Raw genomic sequence first — 27136 nt, forward strand, 5'->3', positions numbered from 1 at the left:
TAATTCCCCCAACGTATTGTTCTTCTATTTTCAATTTACAGTAGAAGAACCTTATATTTTAAAAGCTCTCTATTTTTGCTTTTATTTCCTTTATGTTTTAAAGTTGAGTAAGTGTTTTGTTAAATATTAGAATTTCTGACAGTTTTTCTATTGTAAGATTATATGGAATTCTTTGAACCATTTGGGATCTATTTACTTATGTAGAAATATAATGTTTGACATAGCAAATATCAATTGAACTTTTATACACGTTTTTCTGCAATCAAAACTACTGTCTCAAAACATGAGAGTTCAACATTGCTGGTATTTTCTTTTCAGTACCTAAAATCACAGATTTCCCCAAGCAGGTTACAATAGACCTGCAGCTTGTCGAGATAGATTTTTAGATAGAAACTGTAGACTTGATGTGAGATCAATGAAATCATAAAGGCTGAGATAATATTTACAGAATTATTCATGTCGACAAACACTTAGCTCAGGTTCCTTGCATATTTACTTGTCATAGAGCATTATAAAAAAAGGTAAACATTTCTTAGAACTGTCTTTATTATAGCCTGAGTCTAAAACCTTAAACAAAAATTCTGAGCAGTTGCAAGGTCTAACTTCCATAGTCTGTAAATTTAAATTCTATTTTTTGACATGACTTTGAAATGGCATCTTATGCATATTTAAGAGATGAAAGATAAAGGAGCAAGAACTCAATTAAAAATTAGTGTTTCATTTAATGGGAGAAAACTCTTTTGCAGGCCAGCTTTGGTTTATCAATTTACCTAGCCTCAGTTCCCACAGCTTTGAAATTTATACCAAAAGTTCTCACATTTGAAGACCTTTTTCTACCTTGTATGCCTTTGTGTGTTAGTCTTTCTACCTATAATGGACTTTCAAGTTTTAGAGTTCTGATCAACTTCTGATCTTTGTAGACCCAAAATAAAGGCAAAACCTTCTCTAAAACCTTTAGACATCATTGCTGACTCTTTCCCTTAGTAATCTCTGGAGTTTTTATGTTTTCACTGTTGTATGAAACCCATTGCCTATGTCTGGGAGGCAGCATTCACTGGCTTTGGAGCAAGGACTTTTAAATCGGTTGTGGGCTTGAGTCCTAGTTCTTCCATTTACTAGCAGAAGAGCCTTACACAAGTCAATGACCTCTCCATGTCTCAATTTTCTCATCTGTAAAATGGGGATAATAATAGTATCTTATGAAGTTATTTTGAGAAATAAGTGAGATGATGCATATTAAACATTTAATCTAGTTTCTGACACATAGAGACAAGACATATGCTAGTTACTTTTTGTTATATAACCATTTCCCCCACCCCAGCTGTCTATTGTTTCATAAAAATGCCCCAAAACTGGATGACTTAGAATAACAAACACCTATTATTTCCATTTCTATGGTCAGGAATCTGAGTGCAGCCTAGTTGGATGCTTATGGCTCAGAGTTTTTCAAAAGACTTTAATTAAGATATTGGCTAGGGCTCCATCTTCAGGCCCTTGTCTCATGGGCCACTCCATCTGTTCCTTGTCTCAAGGGCAGTTCACAGTACAGCAGTTAGCCTCTTTTACAAGCCAGTGAGAAGGTATACCCAAGACAGAAGTTATGGTTTTTGTTTTTTGTTTTGTAATACAATCATCAGCCCATCATTTTTTATTTCTTGTATTTGTTAGAATACAAAGTCCATTACTCTAGGTCCAGTTCACATTCAAGGTGAAGAAATGACACAAATTTCTGAATATCAGGAGGAAGAAATCATTGGGGTCATCTCAGATACTGCCTAGCACAAGGAGGGCTGGAGCCTCCAAATTTTTGTTTTTATGTTTTCAATGCATGGCATGACATGGCTCAATAGATCCTTACCCTATAGCTAAGAACTTTTTCTTAGTTCTGGAAAGTATGAGAGATTCTTAGTTATCGGCTACCTACACAGCATTGTTTTTGTTCTTCCTCCTTAGGGTAATAGCTATTACCAAAGCATGAACCCACAAAAGGTAGAAGGATATTGGCAGCGGCCTGCCTCACATCTTTGTAACGGGAGGGATGGACTCCCAGATAGCATGCATGAAGAAAGATTTAAAAATGGGGGAAATTTACATATATCAGTTACTTACCTGAAACTTTTGCTTAGTGTGAAGAAAGAGAATGAACTTTGTATTCCTTCTAAACTTGTTAGATGTTGCTACATTTAAGGGAAAGAGAATTCAAATGATAACCAGTTAAGACAGATATCTCCTATGATATAGCACCTGGTTGTATACATCTGATTGTAACCATGGCTTGTGCTGATCAATCTCCTAATAGCTGGCTAAATAAATTCCTAATATCCCAGGGCTCCTGGGATGAACCTCCCTCAGAAAATCCCTGGGCTTATGAGTCCTGGGCAGAAATCTTGTTTCATCTGATGTCATTGAGTATGGAGAGATGCTGGTGGAAAGATAATGCTTAGTAGCCAGCTACTTATTTTCTTTATTTTAGTCTTCTTGCAGAGTAACCACAAAATCCCTGGGTAGACCACTTAGAAAATATCCCTCTAGTCTCACAAATGTTAGTTTTCCTCCATGTTCTTTTAAACATCTTTCATGTTGATGGCTAGAAATTATTAAAGCAGTATCTGATTGCAATTTTTAAATTTTTAACCATTGGTAGGTAGGATTGAGGAAGTGTTTTTTCCATAATCTTAGGCATAGGAATGCTACACAATAGATCACCAATAAATGCAAGCTACTGTAATAATATTACTATGCTTTTTCCAAAAAACAATCCCCTCTTGATTGTTTCATAGCAGCTAATGATCATGCTCTGTTATTTATGCATTTATACATCTACAGAGAATTCTAGGATAGTAAGCAGTAGGCATGTGAAAGCCCCTTGCTCAAAAGGCCACCCTGCCTGGGGTGTAGGCCTTTTTTTGCTGTCCATGATTGCTTTCTTCTCTTTCCAACATAGGCTCTCATCATTCTGCTAGACTAGCCAACTGACAGTTCACAGAACTTCTTACCATCCATCTCACCCTACAGTTCCAGAGTGTTCTTTGTTCCTCCTACAGAGCAACTTTAGGTTTGAGGCTGCTAAGACTCTTCCTTCCTCTTTGGAGTCATGGAGCATCTATTTCCATCTAATCACCCATCTATTCATTCATTTGTATATTTGTTCATCACTTTTGAGAAAAAAAAAAACGATAGGGTTCTTGGGATCCAAGAGTTAGCAGTCTAATAGGTTTGATGAGACATGAGCATAAATAATGGTGATGAAGAGCAGTGTAGGAGAGGCAGTGGGAGGTGGCAGCCAGTGTTCCAAGGGTTTGGAAAAAGAAGGTCATTGCTGCCTGAAGTGATCAGAAAAGGCTTTGTGGAAAATGTATGATGGGGAGGATTTTATCAGGTTAAAATAGTGAGATGGACCTTTTACAAGGTGAGGAGAACATGAAGAAGTGGGAGAAGGCCGTGGATGGAAGATGGAGACAAGTCCAGTGTGCAAAGAAGCAGGTCTGTGGTGTGGAGACAGGGTTTGGATCCCAGGCCTTCTGGATGGAGAATAAAACAGTGCCAAACTGGGATGCAAATGCCCGATGTATTACTTAAGCTTTCTAAATCTGTTTCCTCACCTGTGAAGTAAGATTGTTTACCTCACAGAACTGTTATGAGAATCAAATGAGACAATATGTATACTGTGGCAAGCTAATTTTTTATGTATTACCTGAGGTCCTTCCCCACTACTGCTGTCCATAAGTTCCCCTCCTCTGTCTTTATTCCTACCACCTTCTCCTTGCAGTAGCTAGACCTGTTCCTTGTCTCAGGGCAAGAATGTGGCAGAGCAGAAAGAAGAGAAAAAAGGGAGTATCTTCCCATTTCCAAATCCCACCACCTTAGGGGAATGGGAAAGACTGTGGAATTATCCACATTTCTGAGAGTCTGATAATGTTAGAACTCTCTAGATTATCACTTGGATTCCCCCCAGGAAAGGTGGAGTGGAGAGAGTGAGGCACTGGTCCTACACAGCAAGGTTCCACTTGGCCTCCTCGATAGGTGAGCTATAAAACTCAGGAGGTGGACATGTGGATAAAGTCCCTGAAAGCTACTTAGCCTAAGAAGGGAACTGCTTTGCAGTGAGTATTGGCAAACAGGGCTACAGACCCACAGAGAATCCCATACTCTAATTTACAAGAAAGCCACAGAATGACTGAGCTGCTCCAAAGGGTGGAGCTCACCTAAAATGGCCAGGAGACAGGGGCTCAGGCTGTCTCAGGGCTGAGCTGGGAGAAGAATGCCGGAAGGGCCATAGATCGCTAAGCAAGGACACGGCACTTGGAGAACCAGATACTTCCCCAGACACTACAACAGCTTGATATTGGGTGAACCCTTGGATCTCTCATATAACCCTTGAGAAAAAGGGATTTCAGCTGAACTAATAATCAAATTTCTGTGGCCGCAAGCAATAGAACTCAAAATAGAAATTCAGTTGGTATAGAAAAAAATAAATAAATAAAAACATTTGCCTTGCATATCGGTGTTGTGGCCTGAAATAGGTATTCATTATAGTAACTTTAAAAACTTTAAAATGTTAACAACTAAAATGAAAACGAAGCTGGAAAACTAGGTGCGGACTGGAGTGTGCACTGCCCTGGAATAGCATCTGGCGAGGGTTCTCTACTTCCCTATTCTCAGCCTCAGAACAGTAAAAACTGTGGCCCAGCTGTTCTGGTTGTAAAGGGCAGCTATGTAGGGCAATACTCCCAGAAGCCTTCTGTGCTCCCAAATCAGCTCCATAAAAAAGTAAGTGTTCTAAATATCAGGCATGTCGATACCAACAACCACAGAAATTCAGCACCAAACGTTTTTATCTTTGTGGCAGATGGTGGCCTCTTTGTGAAACAGCATTTCTCAGAGCAAGGATGCTTTTCAACACTTGAAATAGCTGAGACCACTTACAATCCTTAAAATTAGAGGAAGCGTCATCTCGGAGAAAACCTTCAGGGCAACTTAACTCTTCGAACCAGATGCCTTGTGGAAGAGCATCTTTTCATATCTGGAACTTTTTTCCATTCCCTAACTGGAATTACGAATTGTGATTAATTCATATTTATTGAATACTCTCTCTGAGCCAGACATCATGATAGGGGCTGGTGGTACAATAGTAAAAAGGCAGAGCTCCTTTCTTCAAGGAACTTAAAAAATTTTAATAGCATGTGTTAGTAACAATAAGGCTATAAAGAAAGTAGTCTTATTATCTTCATTTTACAGCTAAAAGAACTGAAATTCAGATAAATTAATAAAATAGCCCCAGGTCACCTAGCTAGAAAAGGCCAGATCTGTGATCTTAATCACGACACTAGTGTCCAGTAAGGAATGAAGATGAACAGGTTTGGGACTACAAAACAGCATGATGGAAGCTCTGATTAGGTTCTCTGTAAGATCTTGGGAAAGGCTTTATCCTGTCACAGGAGGGCAGGTGCTATCTAAGAACTTGAGATGGGCCCTTACCTGTCTCAGAAGGACAGGGTGGGGTTCCCGGAGGAAGCTACATAAACAGAAAGATTGTCAACTGGGTACCTGGTTCAGAGGATTTGCTCTGGGTGCTAGGTCATGGCCATTAGGATTCATTTTTCATTCTTCAGTCTATGAAAGTTAAGTTCAAAGCACATACTCTTTGATGTTTGTCCTCAGTGGAACAAGGACAATTGCTTTTCATTGAGCCTGGATTCTTTATTACCCTTCTTCTTACCCTGCAAATATAATCATGGAGCATTAGTGTTTACTGGCTGTGGAGACTACCTAAGGGGTGAGGCAGTGGGTGGGGCTACCATGGCTGGGGTCAGCTGGTCCTGCAGGCAGCACGATGGCCCTGGTCCAGCCTCCAGCCCATGCCAACAGCCTCTCACTCCATCTGTGTCGGCCAGCCTCCAGAAACACCATGAGACGGGTCTGAGTCCACACTGACCCTGCCTAACCCTTGGCCAGAAAATGACCTCACTAAGCATCAGTGGGGACTCCAGACACAGCCAGGAAGGAAGCACACCAGGAGAAAGCGGTGTGAGGCAGTAAATGACTGTTATTATTGATGTGTCTCGGAAAGGAAGGAAAAGGTAAGACTCTGTTTTGAGGTAAAATTCGACACAGAAAACCAATGCTCTCATGTTCTAGTCTTAAACCCTTGAAAGCACCTGGGAATTCCTGTCAGCATTACTTGAGCCACCCACCATTTGTCTTCTCTAATTAGATCCCCATTTCCTCACACATGAGAATCAAAGGTAACTAAGACCAATAATTTAATTATGTTTTCAACACTATTTAGTTACAGATGTCTCAAAGCGTTCCAGAAATTACTATATATTTTATTTTTGATGTATATTTATAAGGCCTAGGCTTAAATACGCATCTACTAGTTTGAAGGTAATACATTCTCCAGGATCATTTGTTCTTTTTGATTGCAAATATGCAGTATTTCAGCGACATGTGGGTCAGATATGCTTGGGAAAGAAGATAGTCTAGGACTGTCACTACGGTTTGTAATGTTTCTTTGGAAAATATTAGAAATTAACCACTTTATAATCAAATTTTACTAACACATTCAGGAGGAAATAACATACACATGTTACGGTAGTTGTGATCTTTTCGTTAGTATGTTTTCTGGGTGCGTATGACAGGTAATCCAGTGATGTGCACCATCGACACTTGTTTTTTCTTTGTAGCTATTGATGAAGGGGGGACTATTTCTAGCTCTCTAGAAGTTAATGCGGCTGTTTAATGCTCAGAGAGGAATGGGGCCACCCTCTGGGCTTTTGTGGCTTGCTTATGATGTTTTAAAGAGGCCTGCCAGGAACAAAACAGGCAATATTTATGTAATTGTAAACAGATCTGTAGATCCTTTATAGCTGAGATAATCTGTACAAGGAAGGGGGCTCTCTTTATTCTTTAGAAGGGAACCAGGACCTTGTCTACTCGCTCTGTAACTGTCTTTGAGGCCATGTACTGTGCGGCTGTGTGTCCTGCTAAGCAAATGGTCAGTATGTGATAATTCACTGATTACTCAAGCCTTCCCGAGTTAGTGGCATGAGCTAGGTAGTGTGGCAACCTGTTATTAGTGTCTGTACAGCTTGGGCCAGGCAGATTGCCCCGAGAGAGGACAAGGTGTGCCAGAGAGAACTTGAAATGGGCATCAGGGAGGTAGATTCCAGACATCTACCTTTTACAAACTGCGTGGCCAGTGCCTCCTACCCCACTTCTTCAGGAGCAAAGTTTCTATACTGATTCTACACATACCAGAATCTCAATGAAGTGACAAGAAAGCCAGCCAGGTCCAGGCATTTCAGTGTCTGATACTGGGGTGGTTGGGACATAGGAAGTGGAGCTCTGACATGTCACATCACAATACAATACATATGTTGTAATAGAGAGGTTTATGATCTTCATACACTTTATTCTAATCTGACTGTTGTGTTTGCCATAAAATGTGTTAGATATTGTTAGTGATCTGACATTTTTTATTTTTATTTATTTAGTTTTATTTATTCATGATAGACGGAGAGAGAGAGAGAGAGAGAGAGGCAGAGACACAGGCAGAGAGAGAAGCAGGCTCCATGCCAGGAGCCCGACTCAGGACTCGATCCCAGGACCCCAGGACCGCACCCTGGGCCAAAGGCAGGCGCCAAACCGCTGAGCCACCCAGGGATCCCCTGTTAGTGATCTGACATTAAAAAAAAAAAAAAAAAGAACAGATTCTGCTTTTCTTCTTATAACCCTCTGGATCAATCTAATGAGAAAGAATCCTGAGCTTCTAGGGAGGACTGTTATAAGAGCAACAACAACAAAGTATCATCCACAACTACTTACTCATGTAAACCAGGGTTCCCTCAATATTATGAAACAAAACAAATACAGAAATAAACCAAATTCTGAGGCTCATGTAAGAGTGCAACTATCTCAGTATGATTTTTTTCTTTTTTTGTGCTTCTTGAAATGATCTATGTTCTCTCATCAATTGGCTTAATAATAAATAAATATCATGAATTTGTATTTATAAAAAACATATTTACACTGGCAAAACAGAGCCTTTGTTATTTTATAACAGGGTGACCTCTATCCTCCTTTGCCTGGGTCTGTCCCAGTTTTAGCACTGAACATTCTTCATCCTAAACCCATCAAATGTCCTGGTCAAACTGGATGGCTGGTTGCCCTGTTTATATATCAGAACTCTATGTTAAGATTTAGTTTTTTAAAAGGATCCTGCTACTGAAAATAGTTTTTTTCAAATTACTGACGGATGTTCAAATATGGTGAGCAAATAATTTATTATCCAAATCTGGACATCCTTGAAAGTGAAAGGGGGCATGCATAGGACAAGAAGCAAACCCTATCTTGAAGATTCCTTCCAATTCTAAAAGGCTAGGATTCTCTCTGATTGAGAAGTATTTCACATCGTTTTATGCTTAAGGGTCATTGATCTGAGCATAAATTCACACTCTTTATTTGATCATAAACAGAAAAGAGAAACAAGATGAGCCAGAAAAGAATTTTGACTAATACCTGGTTACGCCTTGGAACTGGTTGGTTCAAAGATAAATCCCTCATGTCAAATTACTTTCTTGTGATTCACTTCATTTCTCATCGAAGCTAAATGAAAAGGAAAAATGTTAATTAAAGGTTGTAGTAAGTTAGGCTCCAGTTGACTAAGGCTTTATTTTGTCTAAACCAATCTCTAGGGTGAATAAACTAACTATTCCATGAATGAACAAAATTCATGTGGTCTGTTACCTCTGCACAATCTGAAGGAAAAACAAATGCCTGGCAACTTGCAAACTTCCTGTCCCCAAAAGGCGGTGGGAGGGATGCGTGGGGGGTATGACACGCCTGCTCTTCATGCCCACACCAGCTGTTTGTAAGGCAGTACGCAGGCTCTTGTCCTTTAGCAAATGTGCTTTGTATAAATCCTGTCCACACACATTGGGCTCTTCACTGACCTTTCTTAAATTGCTTTACTTTAGTGGCCATTACTAACTTCCTTAGCTCTGAATCAGGAAACTCCCTCCCCCTACCCCTTTTCTTTTTTTTTTTTTTTTTTTCCTGGAAGGGTACTCAAAGATCATCTAGCCCTTTTCTGTCAAGATAGACATAATAGCATGATGGCAGTGGCTCGGATGCTGGCGCATCGAAGCAAATGAGGTGCCCTTGGTAATTCTGCGATGGTATGGTTTCTCCCACTTTCAGGTTTTCACACTAAATATGATTAGGGTGCTTTTCAGGTCATAAAAAGAAGCCTTGCTCACTACTACTGAAATATTTATATTGTATTCTTTTTTTTTTCTTTTGTATATCTGTATCTGCCTATTCTCTTTAAATTTGTTTAGGAACAAGGAGTCTTTTCTGGTGAATGACATATTCACATGACCATTTAGGATATACTCTATATTTCAATCTTTTCCTTTTTTCCATGTTGAACATCGTAAAGTTATCTAAATGATGACAGATGAGCACCGCACTCCAGCCTCTTCCTTAGAGTTTCATCGCTGTCAGCATTTGCACGGAACTACATCATCGTTCTGATTCACCCGCTGAATAATCTGTTCTGTCTCTGTTCTATTTCCCCAACTTTGTAACACCTTACTTGGACTGTTTTTTTAGGTGATTCCAAGACCCCTTGTATCCTCCACAGAGAAAGCACCAGCACTGCTGCAAAATTCCTGAGTAATGTAGTCCTCTGAGCTGTGGATTTGAACATTGTATGTGTGGTTTATATGTAGACTTCAATATATGGATTTAAATGATTGATCCATAGATTAATATGGACATATAAAAATAAATATACAAATAGTTGATCAATAGATTAATATAAAATGGATAGATAGAAAAAAATGGATAGATCCATTGTGTGTGTGTGTGTGTGTGTGTGTGTGTGGCTAGCATGTCAGCTATTGGTAAGACAATGATCTGAACAAGGACAGACTTGTTTGTTGTTGTTGTTGTTTTTTTTAAGATTTATTTATTTACTCATAAGAGACACAGACTGAGAGGGAGAGGCAGAGGAAGAAGCAGGCTCCTTGCAGGGAGCCCAATGGGGGACTCAATCCCGGATTCTGGGATCACGACCTGAGCTGAAGGCAGGCGTCCAACCGCTGAGCCACCCAGGTGTCCTGTACAGACTTGTTTTAAACAGCTCCATGTAAGCACCCATGTAGAACTGACTTGTCACTTATGGTCACATTGCTGGCTAAGCAGAGGTTGATCACAGATAATAAAAATCACCCATGTTTATTGAATGGAAACACTTATGGACACTCTTCCACACACTCTATTACTCACTTTATCCTCATGGCACTATTGAGGTAGGTACTTCTATTGTCCCACAGAATTCAGGCAAGTTTGCCTGGCTAGCCAGTTGTAGAACTTGAGTGACCAAAGTCTCGGTTTGTCCAAGACTGAGGGGGCTTGCAAGAGGTGAGACTTCCATCGTTAAAAATCAGAAAAGTCTCTTGCAAACCAGGACAAATGGGTCTCACTGTCAATATGGCCAGAAACTGAAACCAGGAAGTTGGGGTTCAGAGGCTGCCCTGCTAACTATCACATTACTCTGCCTCTCTTGGCTGAGTTCAATAGTAAGTCACAGTTTGCAACATGCATGACTGTTTCCCAGTGCAAATATTCAAGAACTTGAATAAGCCATTAATATTAGGGTGGACCTGGGAGCATCCTCACTGACAAGGCTTTCCTGCTCTCTTCTCAGTTGCATAAACCTGAACATATAAAATGCTCTTATGTAAGTCAGCTCTAAATTACTATTTTCCCTTTTCAGGGTGTAATTTCTTGAATCCTTTCTCTTGTTTTTCCTACCTTACAAACCCCAATTCCTGAAGTTTAGTGTTTCCAAACACAACTTTATCCCCACATAAGGAGGGAGCTTTTCTAAAGTTGCTCTATGCTGTAGAGTTCTGCTGCATTAGGCAGAGCATTCTGGTTATGTGACTTTAATCTCCTGGTTTACATGATTAAGGGTGAAGAAAATTCAAGGGTTTTCTCTCAAATCCCTAAAAGAGGAAGACTACCATGCTTGCTTTCTTCTTGGAGCGTTGTTCCTCCTTGGATTCTGAACTCTGGAATGGAGTTCATCTTTCCCCTCCCATGGTGGACTCCCTTGTGCAAAATTCTTTAAAGACCCAACCTTTGCCCGAATCTCTCTCATGGCTGGGTCCTTGGGAGCTCCAGAGACAGCGTTTTACTTTAAAAAAAAAGGGCACTTGACGGGATGAGCACTGGGTGTTATTCTGTATGTTGGCAAATTGAACACCAATAAAAATAAATTTATTATTAAAAAAATAAAAAAATAAAAGCAAAATGGAAAAAAAAGAACTAATTGTGGCAAAGTTCTTTTTTATAATGTGCTGAGATTTGTCGGTTTTTAACATTATCCGTTCACTCTCCTGTTTTCTGAAGCAAATAGCATGAACTACTTCTCTTTAAGACATACGAAGGTAGCTTGAATGTCTCCCTTCAACTTTTTCTTCTCCAGACTAAAGACCCCAGGTCCCCCCTCCGTATCAGTGGTTTCCACATATTTTTTTCCAAAGGAAACCTTACATTGAAATAAAAGGTGAAAAAAAAAAGGTGAAAAGGTGAAATCAATGTTTAATTAGTGTATAGTTATTTTATAAGTTTACATTTATAATATTTCCTTATTATAAAGTCAGTTAAGGACAGTAATGGGACTGTATATTAAAAAACTAAAACAATCGAAATGGAGCTTATAGACTTGCTGCAAAATTGCATCAGCACCCAGTTATCTTCTGTACTGAGGAGATCCTGATTTGCAAATAGTATTAGTTTTCTAAAGCAATGTTCGTTGCAATCTGAAGATTCTCTTTAATTAAATTGATGCAAATGATTGAAAGAGAATTAACAGGACACTTTTGTTTCAAAATTTCACTGCCAATAATATCTGTCAATTGCTTACTTTTTTTACAATGCATAATAAGTCACATAGGAAGCTCACAGTATGCCAAAGCTCTTTCACATTTTGTCACTATGACTCAACAGGTCTTGGTCATCTCTTCTTTTTGTACAATTCATTATTATATATAATACATATTATACATCATGCTAAAGGCATGTGCTGAACAAACTTAATGAAGCCTTACTTGACCTTCATTTGAATGTGGCATATCTGTACTCGACTCTGGAGAAAAGTAATATACTCATAATTTTATACAAGCATATATGAGCAGAACTGGATTTTTGTGGGTCAATCTGGAAGGTTCTGAGTGAGTTTTATCCCTTTTATTATTTTCTGCATTTTCAGAATGTCTTAGAGTGAGCTTATCAACTTTTGGAAATTATATTTTTTTCATTTTTAATTCTTATTACGCATGTCTGCTTTAATAATGTAAAAATAATTGCATAACAAGAAATTCAGAGATATCGCTAATATAATTACAGAGTGAGACTCTGGGAATGTTTTTCCCTATTACACTTTAGGTTCTCTTATAGGAATATGTCATTTTTGACAGTTCTCTAATTTTTATTTAATGTGGCAAAATTAAAGAATTACTACTGAGCATAGACATTTTATTCAGGACTACATTAAAAAACTGGTTCAAAGCTGCAGCATTTCTGATAATATTTGCAGGAAATTAAAAGACATACAGGGTGATGTGAGGAAAAGCTTCATTCATTCAGAGTACTACACAGTGATCATGTAACCTGGCAGTGCAACTCCATAAATGAAGGTCTCCAATGGATCCAATCTTGATACCTACTATGTTTGAATATTTTTATTATAGTTTTAAAATACTTAAAAATATAACTTAAAGTAAAATTCAAATTGAGCATTTGCAAAACTCCAAAATATCACCCTATAACCTATTTTGAAAACCCATGATATGTCCATACAGGAATTCATTTTCTCACAGTTCTGGAGGCTAGAAGATTAAGGTGTCAGCAGGTTTCTCCTGAGGCCTCTCTCCTTGGCCACCTTCTCCCTGCATCTTCAAAGGTCTCCCTTTGTTCATGCGTCTGTATCCAAATGTCCTCTTCTGACAAGGACATCATCATACTGAATTAGGAACCCTCCACCCCCCCCCCCCCCACGCCATGATCTCACTTTACTTAATTACCTCTTTAAAGCCTCTATCTCCAAATATGGTTACAGTCTGAAGTACTGAGATTTGGGACCTCATCATATGAATTTTGTGGGGAACATGATGTAGCCCACATTGCAGAATTCTCCTGATTTTCTATATCCTTGTTAAAGAAACTTCTTCCCTCCGCAGAAAGCCATACCCAACTTCTCAATTTTTATTTAGTTACGTGTTTGTGTATAGACAGACACATTTATAGAAGTAAAAGGTCCATGTGTTGATGCATCACTTATTCTGCACTCATACAAAATTTTTAAATGTTTCTAAAGAATCATGTGACATTTTAAGGGAAAAAAACTGTTTTGGGGGTTCTGGAATGACTTCACCTTTGGCTATTTGCAATTATCACACGGACTTGTGTAAACCAACCAGTATCAAGTTAAAAGAAAATCAGATCAATGGTTAGAAAAATCAAAACAGATGCTCATTAGATTCGTCTAAGTCAGAATTAACTCCACCTTTCAAATTTTGTGGGAATTGTGTTTAACATCTGCAGAACAAAGCAAATACATTTAATTCGCCACAGCCTTGAGTTTATAGTTCAAATTTGGCCTCTCTGATCTGTTATATTTGTCCTAAAAAGCTGAGGAAGTAAGTTATAAAAACAAAGAAACTAGAAATATTAATTTTTCTAGTCCAAGATAATCATCCTCCTTAGCTTTCACTTTGTATAACTCGGGGAAGTTTTTGGTATTAAAAAGGAATACTATCCATTCTCAGCTTACAAACCAGTTATGTTCCAAAAATTCATTTGTAAGTCAGTTATTAAGCACTTTCAAGAAACTTTCCCATAGAAATAATGTTATTTATGATGATTACATCCTAGGCCAACCCATAAAATCTAGTGTAACTCTCATCCCCCAAAGTACGGTATTGATAGTATAGTGCTCTGAGACCTCCTTACCAACTAAAATACTGCCTTGATGGAAAAAGAAATAGTGTCATGAGGATAATATATATTTTTAAATCTATCAGCATGCTTTTCTTGTCTGTATTTCTCTCTGATTTGCCAGAGGCATCCGTTGGTGTCAGGGGGGTTTGGGCTTGTTACCGCAGGAATGCGAAGTCTGTATTCAGCTTTTGACAACTGGAATCGAAGTTTTGAGACTATAGTCTTAAAATCTAAAATTTATCGAGAGAAAGAGTTTCTTAGTTTCTTAACCAGTCCCTGCATAGCCACATGTGGACAAAGAGTTAGACCCTGAAAGCACTATGGCCAGGGCCTGTGAGAGCCCAGAGTTCCAGGAAAGAGGTCCTCCTGCAGCAGAAGGGGGGAGTGCCTGTGGAGTGGGAGACTGAGACAGGGAAGGTGGCAAGTGAGTTCTTAGACCCAAAGGTAAAAGACCAAGGCGGGATTTAGAGGGATTAAAGGAAAAAACCAGAAGAAGGGAGGCTGTTTCATTCCAGGCGCCATTTTGAACTCTGGCAAGGAGACAACCACACAGGATGGCCTGCCTCAATGCCCTTGATCAGGCCCAGCTAAGCAGAGAGTACAGGCCTGGTGCTCACCAGTCGGCCTTCAGCGTTGTTCCCGGCATGTGTCCCCGGCGTGTGTCCCCGCAGGGCTCAGGCCCAGACACTCCACTGTGGAGAACAGTGCAAACTAAGGCCCTGGACAGAGATCCAAGCCCCCAGAACATGCACAGGGACTGTCACTTCTCAAATGTGTGGGATTTATTTCTCGCTACTGTGCCCCACTCCCAGCAACACTGGGGATGTTAAATTAGGTATATGAAATAAAGGAGATTTATTTTATTTTCATATCTTTGTAGTTTAATTAATTTATAAATCATTTATCATTGGAAAAGCCCTACTCTGTGCTTAACCTCAGCTCCTCTTTAGAAGAGTCTTATATGAATACAATGCCTGTACAACTGAGGAAATTGGAGCAATTGTGCCCCAAATTTCACAGCTTCAGAGGGAGAGAGCTGGGATTTGAATCAAGATGAGCGATGCTCTGAAATTCATGTTTTTTCAAAGAATTCACAGTTACAGTTTGTAGTATCTGGATCACATATTCCCTTTATCTCCTTTATTCTGACAAGGGAGAAGGTAGCCTATGGTGGTGAAGGGATGAATGCCAAGATCTATGGAGCGAGGGCTGAGGCCAAGACCTCAGGTGGATATAATTTCCCAGTGATGTTTCTCAGTTCTAGGCTGTTTTCTAGATACCTTCATTGTTTCTTCAGGGATTCACATATCTACTTTCTGTTTCCATTGCCACCACCTGACCAAGACCTCTCTTCTGTTATTCCCTACGTTTTTAAACTCATTTACCATAATGTGCTGTTGCAGTGTGGCAATGTTCCGAATGGTGTATAATGTCACAGAACGATTTGATATATCTTCCCAGAGATATCTGGGAAGAAATATCTTCAATTTTACTCAATGATAATTGAGTCATTTTTTAAAAGATTTATTTGATTGAGAGAGAGAGAGAGAGAGAGAGAGTGGGGAGGGGCAGAGGGAGATAATCTTCAAGCCGACTCCCCACTGAGCATGGAGCCCAAGATGGGGCTTGATTTCACGACCTTGAGATCATGACCTGAGCTGAAATTAAGAGTTGGCTGCTTAATAAATCCAGATGCCCCACCTGTTTTTTAATTATTCCCAAAAGGCATCTAAATAAAGGGTGGGTGGGTAAAGAAGTAAGCATGGTGTGAAATTTTAAGGTGTAGTGTTAGATTGCTAGTGAGAGGGGCTTTAGGCTACAACCCTAGGCCCTTGGGATATATGCTTAATTAACTCTGCTATTTAGGGTAGTATATTTTGATGGAAAATTTAGAGAATCAGAGTGCTAAAAAAAACATTTTTGAGGTTTCCTTAGGGGCTTTTCTGCTAAGAATAGTAAGCAAGCCCAGCTTTCCCCAGAAAAGTAACTAGGACAGGGATTTACCCCAGGAAACCAAAATATAGAGGGAGGGTGACAGAAAAAAAAAATTAAACAATAATTTTAAAAGCTTAGCACTTACTTACCATGAATAATTAGCTAAAATAGGAAGCTACCAGATGGCTCAGCCTTGTTATTAAAACCCACCTGTGAGCTACGTTATAAATTGGGTTGTTTGAGGGAACTTTGGCCTCATGTCAGCTGCCCTGCTCCAACTGTAGAAGTGCCAGTGATGACCCCTCTCCCCTGATCCCTCCAGTCTCAGCTTCCATCGTTTTGTCTCTTTACCCACCCCCAATCTGGTTTGCTCGAAAAGGTTTGTGCAGAGGCCACACATAGGACTTTATATACACAAAGGAGTTAAGTCATTTAGCTGTCACATGCATGGTACTTTTCTTGGTTATTTCAGGATGGAAAGGGAAAATGATCTGGGGAAGACAGAGTTGGGAGACAGTGGTATATAACATGGAGGTGTCGGTGATATTACTTTAACAAGTGGGGTGGCTGGAGGATGACAAGAATATAGTGGCTTGGTGGGGGTTTACTCCCCTTTCCTCTCTTCCTTTCTCTTTGGCAGCTACCTAGCCCCCATAGGATGACACAGACGATGATCCCTCTCCTGGGCAGCCATGATAGGATGACTATGTGAAGTGACACACGGTAAGATTGCTTGTAACTAGACACACCATTGGTTCTTCCTTCAACTCTTAGAGGGCTGGGAACCTGGATTCTGAAGATTCAAAAGTCTGCACAGTGGCAGATATTCTGGTGTGCATATAATGCTTATTGCTAATTAACGCACAAAGGAAAAACACCCCTGTGTTTTTCTGTCTGTGAGGCATTTTGTTTATCAACTCTTAAGTATTCTCAGAGCAAGTGACACATTGGTGTTTAATACCTGTATGTTTCTGTCCTTACAAATTTTTTCTTTTCTTTTTTTTATAACATTTTTTTTCTCCCTTTGACACTCAGAATGCCAGGTTGTGAGACTCGTCACCTCCTAGACTTCATGTTAATTAGGTTAGATGCATTTATAGTGTTTTGCAGAGTCCTTAACACATGTGAATACTATGAATTTAGTTTCTGTGTTGTTTGTATTTTAATATTTTGTTTATTATGACATTTTGACATCTTAAAAATCCCTCTGGCTGGGAAGAGTTTACCTTCCCTGGTTTGACCAATTCTTAGATTTACCAAAGGACCCAATAGGGAGCCTTCCTTTTATATGCAAATTAGCTAATCTGGAGCCACATTTCCTTTCTCTGGCCCTTACCCCAGGAGGCAATATTCCTCCTCTTTACTCATCCCAGGACCAGGTATCAGACAACTAAAGACTATCTTATAGCAGTGCAAAACCCACTGAAATTAGCCAGACTAGCCAATCCTAACCTACCTTGTCGTGCCTTGCCTTTGTGGCTGAAACTCATATAAAGGCATGGTCTAAGTGCTCCCCATATTCTCTCCAGTCTTCTGCCTCCTGGTGTCATTTCCACGTGGTCCTGTGTGCCATGCTGTGCCTCCTGCCTCTAGGACCTGTGAATACCATACATTTGTTTCCCTTGAGACTCTCATCTGTCTTCTTTTGTGGCTGTACCTGACTGATCAGCTCATAAAATAATGCAAAATAGTAGGTATTAGAGTAAGAGCTCAATTCATGATAAGTCCTGTTGTTAAAATTATGTGGTCATTAAAATCTTCCTATATTCATTAAATACCTGGAAACTCTGGATATTGTAAGTGCTAGAGTAAGGACACATATTTTATTCTAGTCCCAAGAAATCTCTGTGCCGTTTTACATGGCATTTTCTTCCAGATGTTTTGGCTACAAACCATTGTTATAGTGAAGATAAAAGTAGTTAACAAGCCCAGCAACATAAGAGCTAAAGTATAAAACCACGTAGAGTCCTTTAATCATTACCAAATTTTCAAATATCAATTAACCAAAATTTTGCAAGATTTGACCTCAATGGATTGTGGGTAGGAGACAATGAATTCCAAGGAAGGTAAAATTGACTTAAACAAAAGTGTGTATTAACTTGTTATTGCCAGCAGAATGAAGTTGGCACTTGTGACTGAGAAGTCAGGCAAACCCATGAAAGGTACGAAGATTTCAGTTAGATATCATTTTAGTATCCTGCAGCTTTGTGTAGACCTAGCAGGATGGAAGTGGAAAAAAAAAAAAGGCAGAATTGAGGTTCTAAGGGTTTTAGAGTTCGAGGTTAAATGGGTGCCTGGGGCAATCAAATGGCTGGTTTGTATAGTAGTTTCAGACTTCTGTGAGATGAATTGGGATGAGGACCTCACCGAAGACAAGGCCAGGAGAGCCAGGAAACCAATACTTCTTTAACTTATATGTGGCCTCTGTTATAGGCTAGAAGTGGGCTTAGTATGTTCCCTCAGAGTTACCAACAAGAACCCAGGCAGCATCCCAGGTCAAGTCTCTGGGGGAGAAGTAGACTCAGTCAAGGAGGTTTCCTAGTGGGTATATTTAGCATTAATTATAGATGATTAAGAAAATCAAACATATAGCATTCATACCTTTTTAAATAAATAATCTGGGATGTGTATTATTTTATTTTGCAAGATTTAAGAATATTTTTGTCTATTCAATAATAGCTTAGCCTTATAATTTCAATTTAAAATGCATATACTTGCATGATCGATTAGATATATTCTTTTCTTTCTTTTTTTTTTTTAAGATTTTATTCATTTATCCACAAGAGTCACAGAGAGAGAGAGGCAGAGACACAGGCAGAGGGAGAAACAGGCTCCATGCAGGGAGCCCGACTTGGGACTCAATCCTGGGGCCTCCAGGATCACGCCCTGGGCTGAAGGCAGCGCTAAACTGTTGAGCCACCCAGGCTGCCCTAGATTTGTTCTTTTAAGTTAAACCTTACCAAGTTTATTTAGAGTATTGGAGGACATAAAAAAACCTAAAGCTCATCATATTTGTAAATCCAATTAATTAGAATGTTAAGATTCTAAAAGTACTCAGAAAATTATTGTCACAATAGCAGTACTTAAAAATACATTAAATGAGCTAATGCATTTAAAATTATATGAAAGTGTTTGGCAAAGTTTGTAAATGAAATAATATATTCTAAATGCTTTTCTAAGAAATTGCTAAGTTTTAAGGCTTATTTAATAAAATAATAATAATAATAAAAAATAATAATAAAAGCTTTAGGTTTTTAAGTTTTAACTTCAATAAATTGGAAGGTTTTTTTAAAAAAATTAAGTGAACTTACAAATAATTTTTTCTGCCCAATAAAACACTTCAGAGATCAAAAAAGTCACATTCAGGCAATTATGTACATTGAAAAGCTAGCAAATTTGTTTTGCTGGAATGAAGAACATACTTAGGTGAATTTAGAGAATACAAGAGGGGTGCCTGGGTGGCTCAGTTGGTTAAGCATCCCACTCTTGATTTCAGCTCAAGTCTTGATCTCAGGGTTGTAAGTTCAAGTCCCTGTGAACTTACACAAGTTTAAAAAAGCAAAACAAAACGCAAGTAATACATCAGGATGGGTGGTGGCTTCAGATCAAGCTGTCTCTTGTATTGATATAAGGGGATATATTGTGGAGAATCCCTCCATATATTAAGCAAATTTCAACAACAAAGTGCCACTTTAAATCTTAATGACTAGCAAAATGATGGTAATACTATCTAGTTGGGAGGATGAAACACTGCTAATAGAAAATCTGAATTAATTATGGAATTATGTATAGGATAAAAATTAGAAATATTCCAAACATTCATGAAATTCAATGAACAAATTATGTTGGAAACATACAGAATACTATAATTAAAATGAAAATTATAAAGACTGTGAAGGAGCCTGAGGAAATATATTATATATTATAGGAAAAGGGGAAAATTCAGAAAACATACCTTCTGTGCTAGGATTTTATCTATATGATCAAGTGTTGGAGGAGAATATGGGAAAAATGGGTGAGTTTGCCTTTTAAAGATGTTATATTTTGTTACAGCATAAATGCAATAAAAGCATTTTCAGGCCATACTTTAGAATCCATTCTTTGTTAGCATCCTATTATGGATCTACTATATATGAATTCATCTACATTTAATTTAGGATTCCAGGAATTTCCAAGTAATTTTATCCTGAAAAATCTGATAACTATAGCTATAACATTTACTGGAATAGGCATCTGTTGCTGTTCTGCCTCATAACCTTTTTTCTCTGGTAACAGAATGAGCACTGTGGTTCAGAGAACGGCCCTACCCCCACTGGATTCAGCCTTGTTGGTATTGCCAATCAAAATGTTTGACCCTCCTTGGCCAGCCAAAAAACACCTTTAGTGTCTGCTCCCTACAGCCAAAGAGTTACGCTGGTTCCTGTTGATTCAGAAATCTGTTTTCTCAACTTCCATTTCATTTTCAGAGTTATTCTCTATCCTTCCGAAACATTTCTATCTTTGCTTATGTTAGATTTCCTCCATTGGTATATTTAGATGTTCCATTTTTTCAGAATCAGCTCTACTATCCTCAAGGCTATTCCTACAGAAGCTATCAGTGTGAGTGTCTTAATATAGTTGGGAAAAATTAACTACTAGACATTGCTCCAAGTCTCCCAAGAAGTGACTTCTGTTCTAAACATCAGGAGACTATTGCCTAATGTGAGGTCTGTTTCTTTTGCCTAAAAGACCATGCATGGTCAAATGTATAAGCTGAATTCAAATCCTATCCCTGCAAGTTACTGTGTATGTGACCTTAATATCTCTCTCTTCTGTATTGCAAGGCTGTCATTGCAAATATAGGAGAAGACAAGTAGAAAGCTAAGAACAGGATCTGGCACGTATTAAGTTCAAACAGTCAATAACATATCAGCTCTTGTTATTTAAATAAAAGTTGCTTTAGGGACACTTAGGTGGCTCAGTCAGTTAAGCAGTGGACTCTTGATTTGGGCTTAGGTCATGATCTGGGGTGGAGAGATGGAGCCCTGCATTGGGCTCCCCACTCAGCAGGGGGTCTGCTTGAAATTCTCTCCCTTCCCTTTTGCCCCTCCCCCCACTCATGCATGTTCTCTCTTTCTCTCAAAATAAATAAATCTTTTTAAAAATGTTGCTTTAATTTGAACTTTTAAAAAAACTGAGTAGTTTAGACACTCTTCTAATGACTCATTGGAAAAATAACGTGCAAGACGATAAAAGCCAATTTGACATATTCATTATTATGTTTGTGATGTCTTGTCTTTCCTATTAGATTATATACTTCTTAGAGCAAATTCCCAATGTTGTTGAAGACACATGGGCCTAACAGTGTTTTGCATTGTCATAGTCATTCAGTAATATTTACTAAATGAATTAGTTCAAATGCATGCTTTAGTACTCCTCATGTGCTGAGCATTGTATTAGGGATGGAGGACACAGAGGAGCAGAGCATGGTCCCCTGTTGACAAAGAGCTTGCAGTCTGGTGGGGAATATGTATACATATTCAGTAGTACCATTAAGTTCCACTCGGACAAGTGCCATCTAGGAGATTTGTTGACTCGTCCTTTTATCACAAGCAGTCATTCAGTAAGTGATAAGTTAGTGCTGATTTGGCACCCTGCAGGATGCTAGGAATGGAGATATATTAGTGAGCAAGAAGGATGTGGTCCTGGCCTTACTTTCTAGAAGATAAGTGCTATGGGAGTGCAGATAAGAGTCCTCGCGACACCTGGGTGGCTCAGTGGTTGAATGTCTGCCTTTGGCTCAGGGTGTGATCCTGGAGTCCCTGCATGGAGCCTGCTTCTCCCTCTGCCTATGTCTTTACATCTCTCTCTCTCCGTGTCTCTCATGAATAAATAAATAAAATCTTTTAAAAGAAGAGAGAGAGTCCTCAATTCTGACTTTGATGTTGGAGAAGTGTTCTCATAGGAGGGACCAATGCTAAATAGAATTTCTACCAGTAGTGGTAAGGTGGAAAGTACACTTCAGGGAGGGAGAACAGTCCTACAGTGGTGTAAGAATATATGACATCTTTGAGAAACAGTTAATAGCTGGGTGTTGCTAGGCTCAGGATACTTGCAAGGAGCTTGTGTGAGGTTCTTATAGTTCAAAAGACTGTTTTTTTCATCTTTGTGGTCTATAGTGCCCAACATAGAAAGAGTTCAATGTATTTATTGAGAAAATGGTTGAAATAGGGGAGTGAAAGTAGAATTAGGTAAAAAAAAAAAAGGTGAGATGTAGATTATAAAGTTCTGAGAGTGTGATGCTCAAGAACTTGGGTTTGTTCTGAAGCCCTGGGGATTATCAGTGTTTCAAGGAGGGGAGTGAAACAATCAGAGAATGAAAATATAGAGGAAACAAATGTATGATGTTAACACTAACCAAAACATTGGAGCTGTTGAAAAACAGAAGTGAGCCATTCTGCAAACACGTGGGTCGTATGTGTTGTACACTGACAATATTAAAGTGGAGACTAGCCATCTGTTGGGGACATGGTATGGTAGATTTTCTCACTCCATTGAGTGGGAGTTGGATCAGATGGCATTTCTACACCCCAGACTAAAAGACTTCAGTTAGCTTCTGAAAAACTAATTTTTTTTCTCAGACCCACTAGAGACAATCTCATGGTTTTGTCATGGAATGCACCTTCCTATTTTCAGATCTAATCAAAAGGCAGCAATCTTTTTAAAGAGTGGCGTCCTTTAAGAGTGACATGACTAATGAATTCAGGTCAAGGGTTGGATACTAGAACCTTCCCTTGTGCTGTTTTATGCAAATTAATAGAAATGCCTATGATAATTGGATGCTATATTTGGGCAGTGGAATTGGCTGATTTTGCAAGTTACCAGGAAAGAGAATGATTTTGGCTCTAAGGATGACACTTTTGTTTCAGGAGCCTTGGGCAGGGACTGGGCAGATAGGATTGAGTAATGAGCATGTTGTGCTTTATTGTTAAGCCTCATTGTGCCTCATCTGTACAAGGCCAAACCTGCACATTCTGAGGACAAGGTGTCCAGGTGAGGGCTGCTTCAAGCTCCCCTTCTTTCTCTCTCCAGTCCCAACTTCCCTTTCTTTCAATTAACAATAAAACATGGATTCGAGAAAATCCCGAAGAATCCCTCTTCTCAATATACCCTTTCTCTGCCCTGGTAAGAAAAGGAATTCCCAGTTAGATGTCATAGGAGATATTTGCTTTTTGCTCAAGACATGCAATGACTGTAGTCTCTCAAAAGAAGTAGAGGTGATAGAAGCCACACAGGAGTGTAGCTCCAATGCTAGACCCTTGCTAGAAGAAAAAGGACATCTCATCTAATACTGATGGATTTGTTCACCTGCAGGTTGTAAATATTACCATCAACTCCCTGTTTCAACTTTTCTCTATTTTTTCTCTGTTTCAAATTTCTCTATTGTATAAAAAGAAATAAAGAAATACTTATATGAATGGTAGAAAAGGTAAGTAGCAATAAAAAGATTAAATACAGATAGAAAAACAATTCCCCCCAAAACAGTCAATATGAATCTTTTCCTAATTTTACTCTACAGCATTGAATGAGAGGTAGACAAATGTGAAACTGGAAACAAATTGTGTTGCTCTTTGGTTTAAAACAAAACAAAACAAAAAAAATGCTCACTTTTTTTTCGAAGTTAAACTTTGCAATTTTGCTGGTATGTACATAGTGTATTAAAAATACAGCTTTAGAAATTACTGGATCTAGGTAAATTCAGAGGAGTTTTGTTATATGATTATGAATATAGTTGATCTATATTTCCCTTGATCTTTCCTTCAGATCTTTCCCTTGATCTAAAATGATATATTGGGGATCCCTGGGTGGCTCAGCGGTTTGGCCCCTGCCTTTGGCCCAGGGCATGATCCTGGAGTCCTGGGATCGAGTCCTGCGTCGGGTTCCCGGCATGGAGACTGCTTCTCCCTTTGCCTGTATCTCTGCCTCTCTCTCTCTGTGTCTATCATGAATAAATAAATAATAAATAAATAAATAAATAAATAAACCTTTAAAAAATAAAATGATATATTGAGGAAAGGTTTAATCCATGCATTATTGTCTTTTTACTTAAAATTGCTATATTTAAATGACCTGTTGGGTCTGAGCTGGTGATGCTGCCAACTAAGTTAATTAATGTCATAAAGAAAACCATGAAAGGTAGCAATTCAGGAAGAGAACATAGGTCTTAGCCCAGAATGACACTGCAGCCTCTGTTGTTGCATTCTTGTTCTAGAGTAAAGGTAGAATTGGTACAATCCGCTCCAGAGCCTTGAGTTCTCTTTCCACCAGTGTGGTCTGCTTATCCTGATCCTTACCCCTTACCCTGCTTCCCCTGAGTGGGAAGGGGCTCCTCCCAGAGCACTTCCTACAATAATTCCTGCCCCAGAGAGCACTACTTTCCACCTCAGCAATGTTCTTATTTCAGTGGAGTGTGCAGGCTTTGCTCCTCTTAGACTTAGAGCTTTGCTCCATCACCAAGCAAGCAACTGGTAAATTGATGTGATTATGGATATTCATGTGTCATCCTCCCAGGTAACCATACTGGCATTTTAACATGTGCCTCCTGGAAACGTGTCTTAACTCTGAGGAGTGACTAATGCGGGGGGCGGGGGGGGGGGGTGCTCAGTATCGGTCACTGTGGGAAGCTATTTGGATCAAAAGCCTTCAGATAAAACGTTTCTACCTCTTTCACCTAGTTTTAGACCTATTATTGCCCATAACCAGACTGAAAAAGAAGCTTCTATAGTGGAAAGTTAATTTTTTTTTCACAAATCTTCTGTATTTTGGTCTTTCCACAGAGAAGCTTTGGCATTAGCAACCTCTGCTCTATGGTGGTAGCTATAGGGTATGCTTCTGTCTACCACAAAAAGAATTTATCAACCACCTTATCAGATCAGACAAGTGTCAACATGTAACCACCTGGGTAACTGCTTTTTATTAATACCGTAGGATGGATTTATATTAGGCTCTTAATGAGGTTAAAAACCCCAGCCTCTGATTACCTATCTCCTGGTTTAACTCTTCCACCTTAGATGGATTTCACTTTTCCTGATGTTTTATTAAAGCTGTTTAGCTTGTATGACAGCTAATAATTCTAGTTTGTGGGAAGGAATTAAGTGGTTTATGTTGTACTTTGGCAGTAGTACATTTAGAAATGAAAGCAGACTCAAAGTACGCTGATTAATCTAGGAAAACGAGCCTCCTTCCCCAGTGGGGATGCCTTCCGCCTTGGCAGACTAATTCCTGATGCCAGAGCCTGATCTTACGGATTTTTTGTCTTTTTTTTTTTTCTTCCTCTTTTGTTGTTGTTTTCTTGGAAGAATGAACTAAGCACTACAGTCATGGCAATTTTCCTGTATTGAATTAGGGTTGTGCCTTCGTTCTTTCTGAGTTTCCTTTGATCTGGATGTTTTGGCTGCCCCTAGGGCAAGGACCGAGCAGCTGCAGCACCCTGAGCAATGCTACCTGTCCCTGTGCCACCTCGTTCACTCTTCCCAGGACACGAATGTACGCTTAGCATGGGACCCAGAGTGTTCAGCTTGTTATGGAAAAAAAAAAAAAAAAAAAAAAAAAGACAGAGTCATCATTGAGCAGCACACTGTGAGTCTGTTCCGAGCAGCATGGTAATTTGGACTGTAGCTGCTACAGTTATAGCTAAATCTTACCAGATGACATGAGAAAAACTGAATTAAAATAAATAGACTTGAGCCCACGGATCCTTGCTGAGAATAATAGATTACATAAGGGGTGCTATTTACAGACTCAAAATGCTAAAATTTCAACAATGAACGTGGTACTTCCTTAGTTCATTTCTGTAGTGAATTCATATTCTTTGCAAATCTTCAATGAATTATAATAAATAGAAAGGCCAGTTCTTAAGAAAACAGCATTGTACATCAAATCAGCAGACGTAGGGATTAACAGAGCTTCTGTTTGGGAAATGACTTGGTAGGCTGGACAACAGACACCAAGGCTTCCATGGATAGGTCATCAGTGTAAATTCAGCACAGCCAGTGGTGGATAAATGTCACTACCCATATGGCTTGAGTCTTTTGGAAGTATCTGTCGCTTCTGGCCTCATGAGGCAAGTGTATTTTGGCTATGATGTGCCATGGTGCCAAGTTTAGGAGAAATAGAAATAGGAAGAGTACCTTCAGTCCTAGTAATCTATGATCTGCTCTGAGAATCACATTAACATTATTAGATGTTATCATCACCACTTTACAAGCAAAGAAAATGCAGCCCAAAGAGATTAAGCAATATGCCCAAGTTTACGTAGCCACATGGCACAGACACAGTCAAACCCAAAGTCCCCAGAGGCCTACCCTGGTTCTGGTCCAACTCAAGTAGAGTGCAGTGTTAATTCCCCAACTCTGAACTTTTCAACTTGTGTGTGATCTGAATCCATGAAAACCCTAATGCTATTATCAGAAATCTGTGAATCTATTGGTGTACCAAATATGTCTGTGGCTTCAAAATATCTTCTACATATATGCATTATTGTTTTTCAAAAGTGTATAAATGGCTTTATGGTTAGTTAAAATAGAAATTCGTTTAAATGTTTCTTAATAGCTAGTAGCAGTATCAGATTATGTACTTTCCTAAATAACATACACCAAAAACATAACCACAATTTTGTGTGCTTGCATGTGTATGTGTGGTATGTGTTGATGATTGCTTTTTAAATTAAAAAATGGCCTTCATAGGAAAAAATACTGAGAATCAGTGATCTAGTATGATAACGCTAGTATTTAAAATTATTTTGTTGTATCTTATTCATTCTCTTTGTTGCTCAATTCAATAGATTATATACTGCAAGGAAGAAGTTGCATTTCTTTTATTTTCTTCCATACAAATCTCCCCAACAATGACGAGTCAATCATTCCACAAATGTGGAAGGAAATGGAATAAAGACAGTAAAAGAGAAGTTTCTCTGCATCCTTCGTTAGCAACTAGAAACATCTGCTGGAGAAATTTGATGCCAGACAAAAACTCACAGTGCCTTTCGACATTCTCTAATCACCAAGCATCTTCATACCTGGCCTTCAAGGGCCACCCTGCAACCTCTGCTCAAAAACGGGAAACAGAAGGTGGCTTGAGAAAGATGCAAACAATCTCTGTAACAAACATATAAATGGAAACTTAATTGGTAGGGAGACAAATAATTTGT

At 39.0% G+C, this 27136-nt stretch overlaps 1 protein-coding gene and 1 long non-coding RNA gene across 2 annotated transcripts in view; one reads left to right on the forward strand and one right to left on the reverse strand.

Moving 5' to 3' along the window:
- The window catches only part of PTHLH (parathyroid hormone like hormone), a 119597-nt gene that overhangs the window by 58248 nt on the left and 34213 nt on the right, over positions 1 to 27136 (reverse strand). The window contains exon 2 of the mRNA XM_038577152.1: positions 8521 to 8607. The gene's annotated coding sequence lies outside the window, so the exon portion shown is untranslated. The remainder of the gene's footprint in view (positions 1 to 8520; positions 8608 to 27136) is intronic.
- LOC119866408 overlaps positions 5856 to 27136 on the forward strand; it is a 91706-nt gene continuing 70425 nt past the window's right edge. Inside the window, exons 1-2 of the long non-coding RNA XR_005379977.1 lie at positions 5856 to 6080; positions 16589 to 16671. This is a non-coding gene — a long non-coding RNA (uncharacterized LOC119866408). The remainder of the gene's footprint in view (positions 6081 to 16588; positions 16672 to 27136) is intronic.

This window comes from Canis lupus, chromosome 27 (assembly GCF_011100685.1).
Source record: "Canis lupus familiaris isolate Mischka breed German Shepherd chromosome 27, alternate assembly UU_Cfam_GSD_1.0, whole genome shotgun sequence".
NCBI lineage: Eukaryota > Metazoa > Chordata > Mammalia > Carnivora > Canidae > Canis > Canis lupus.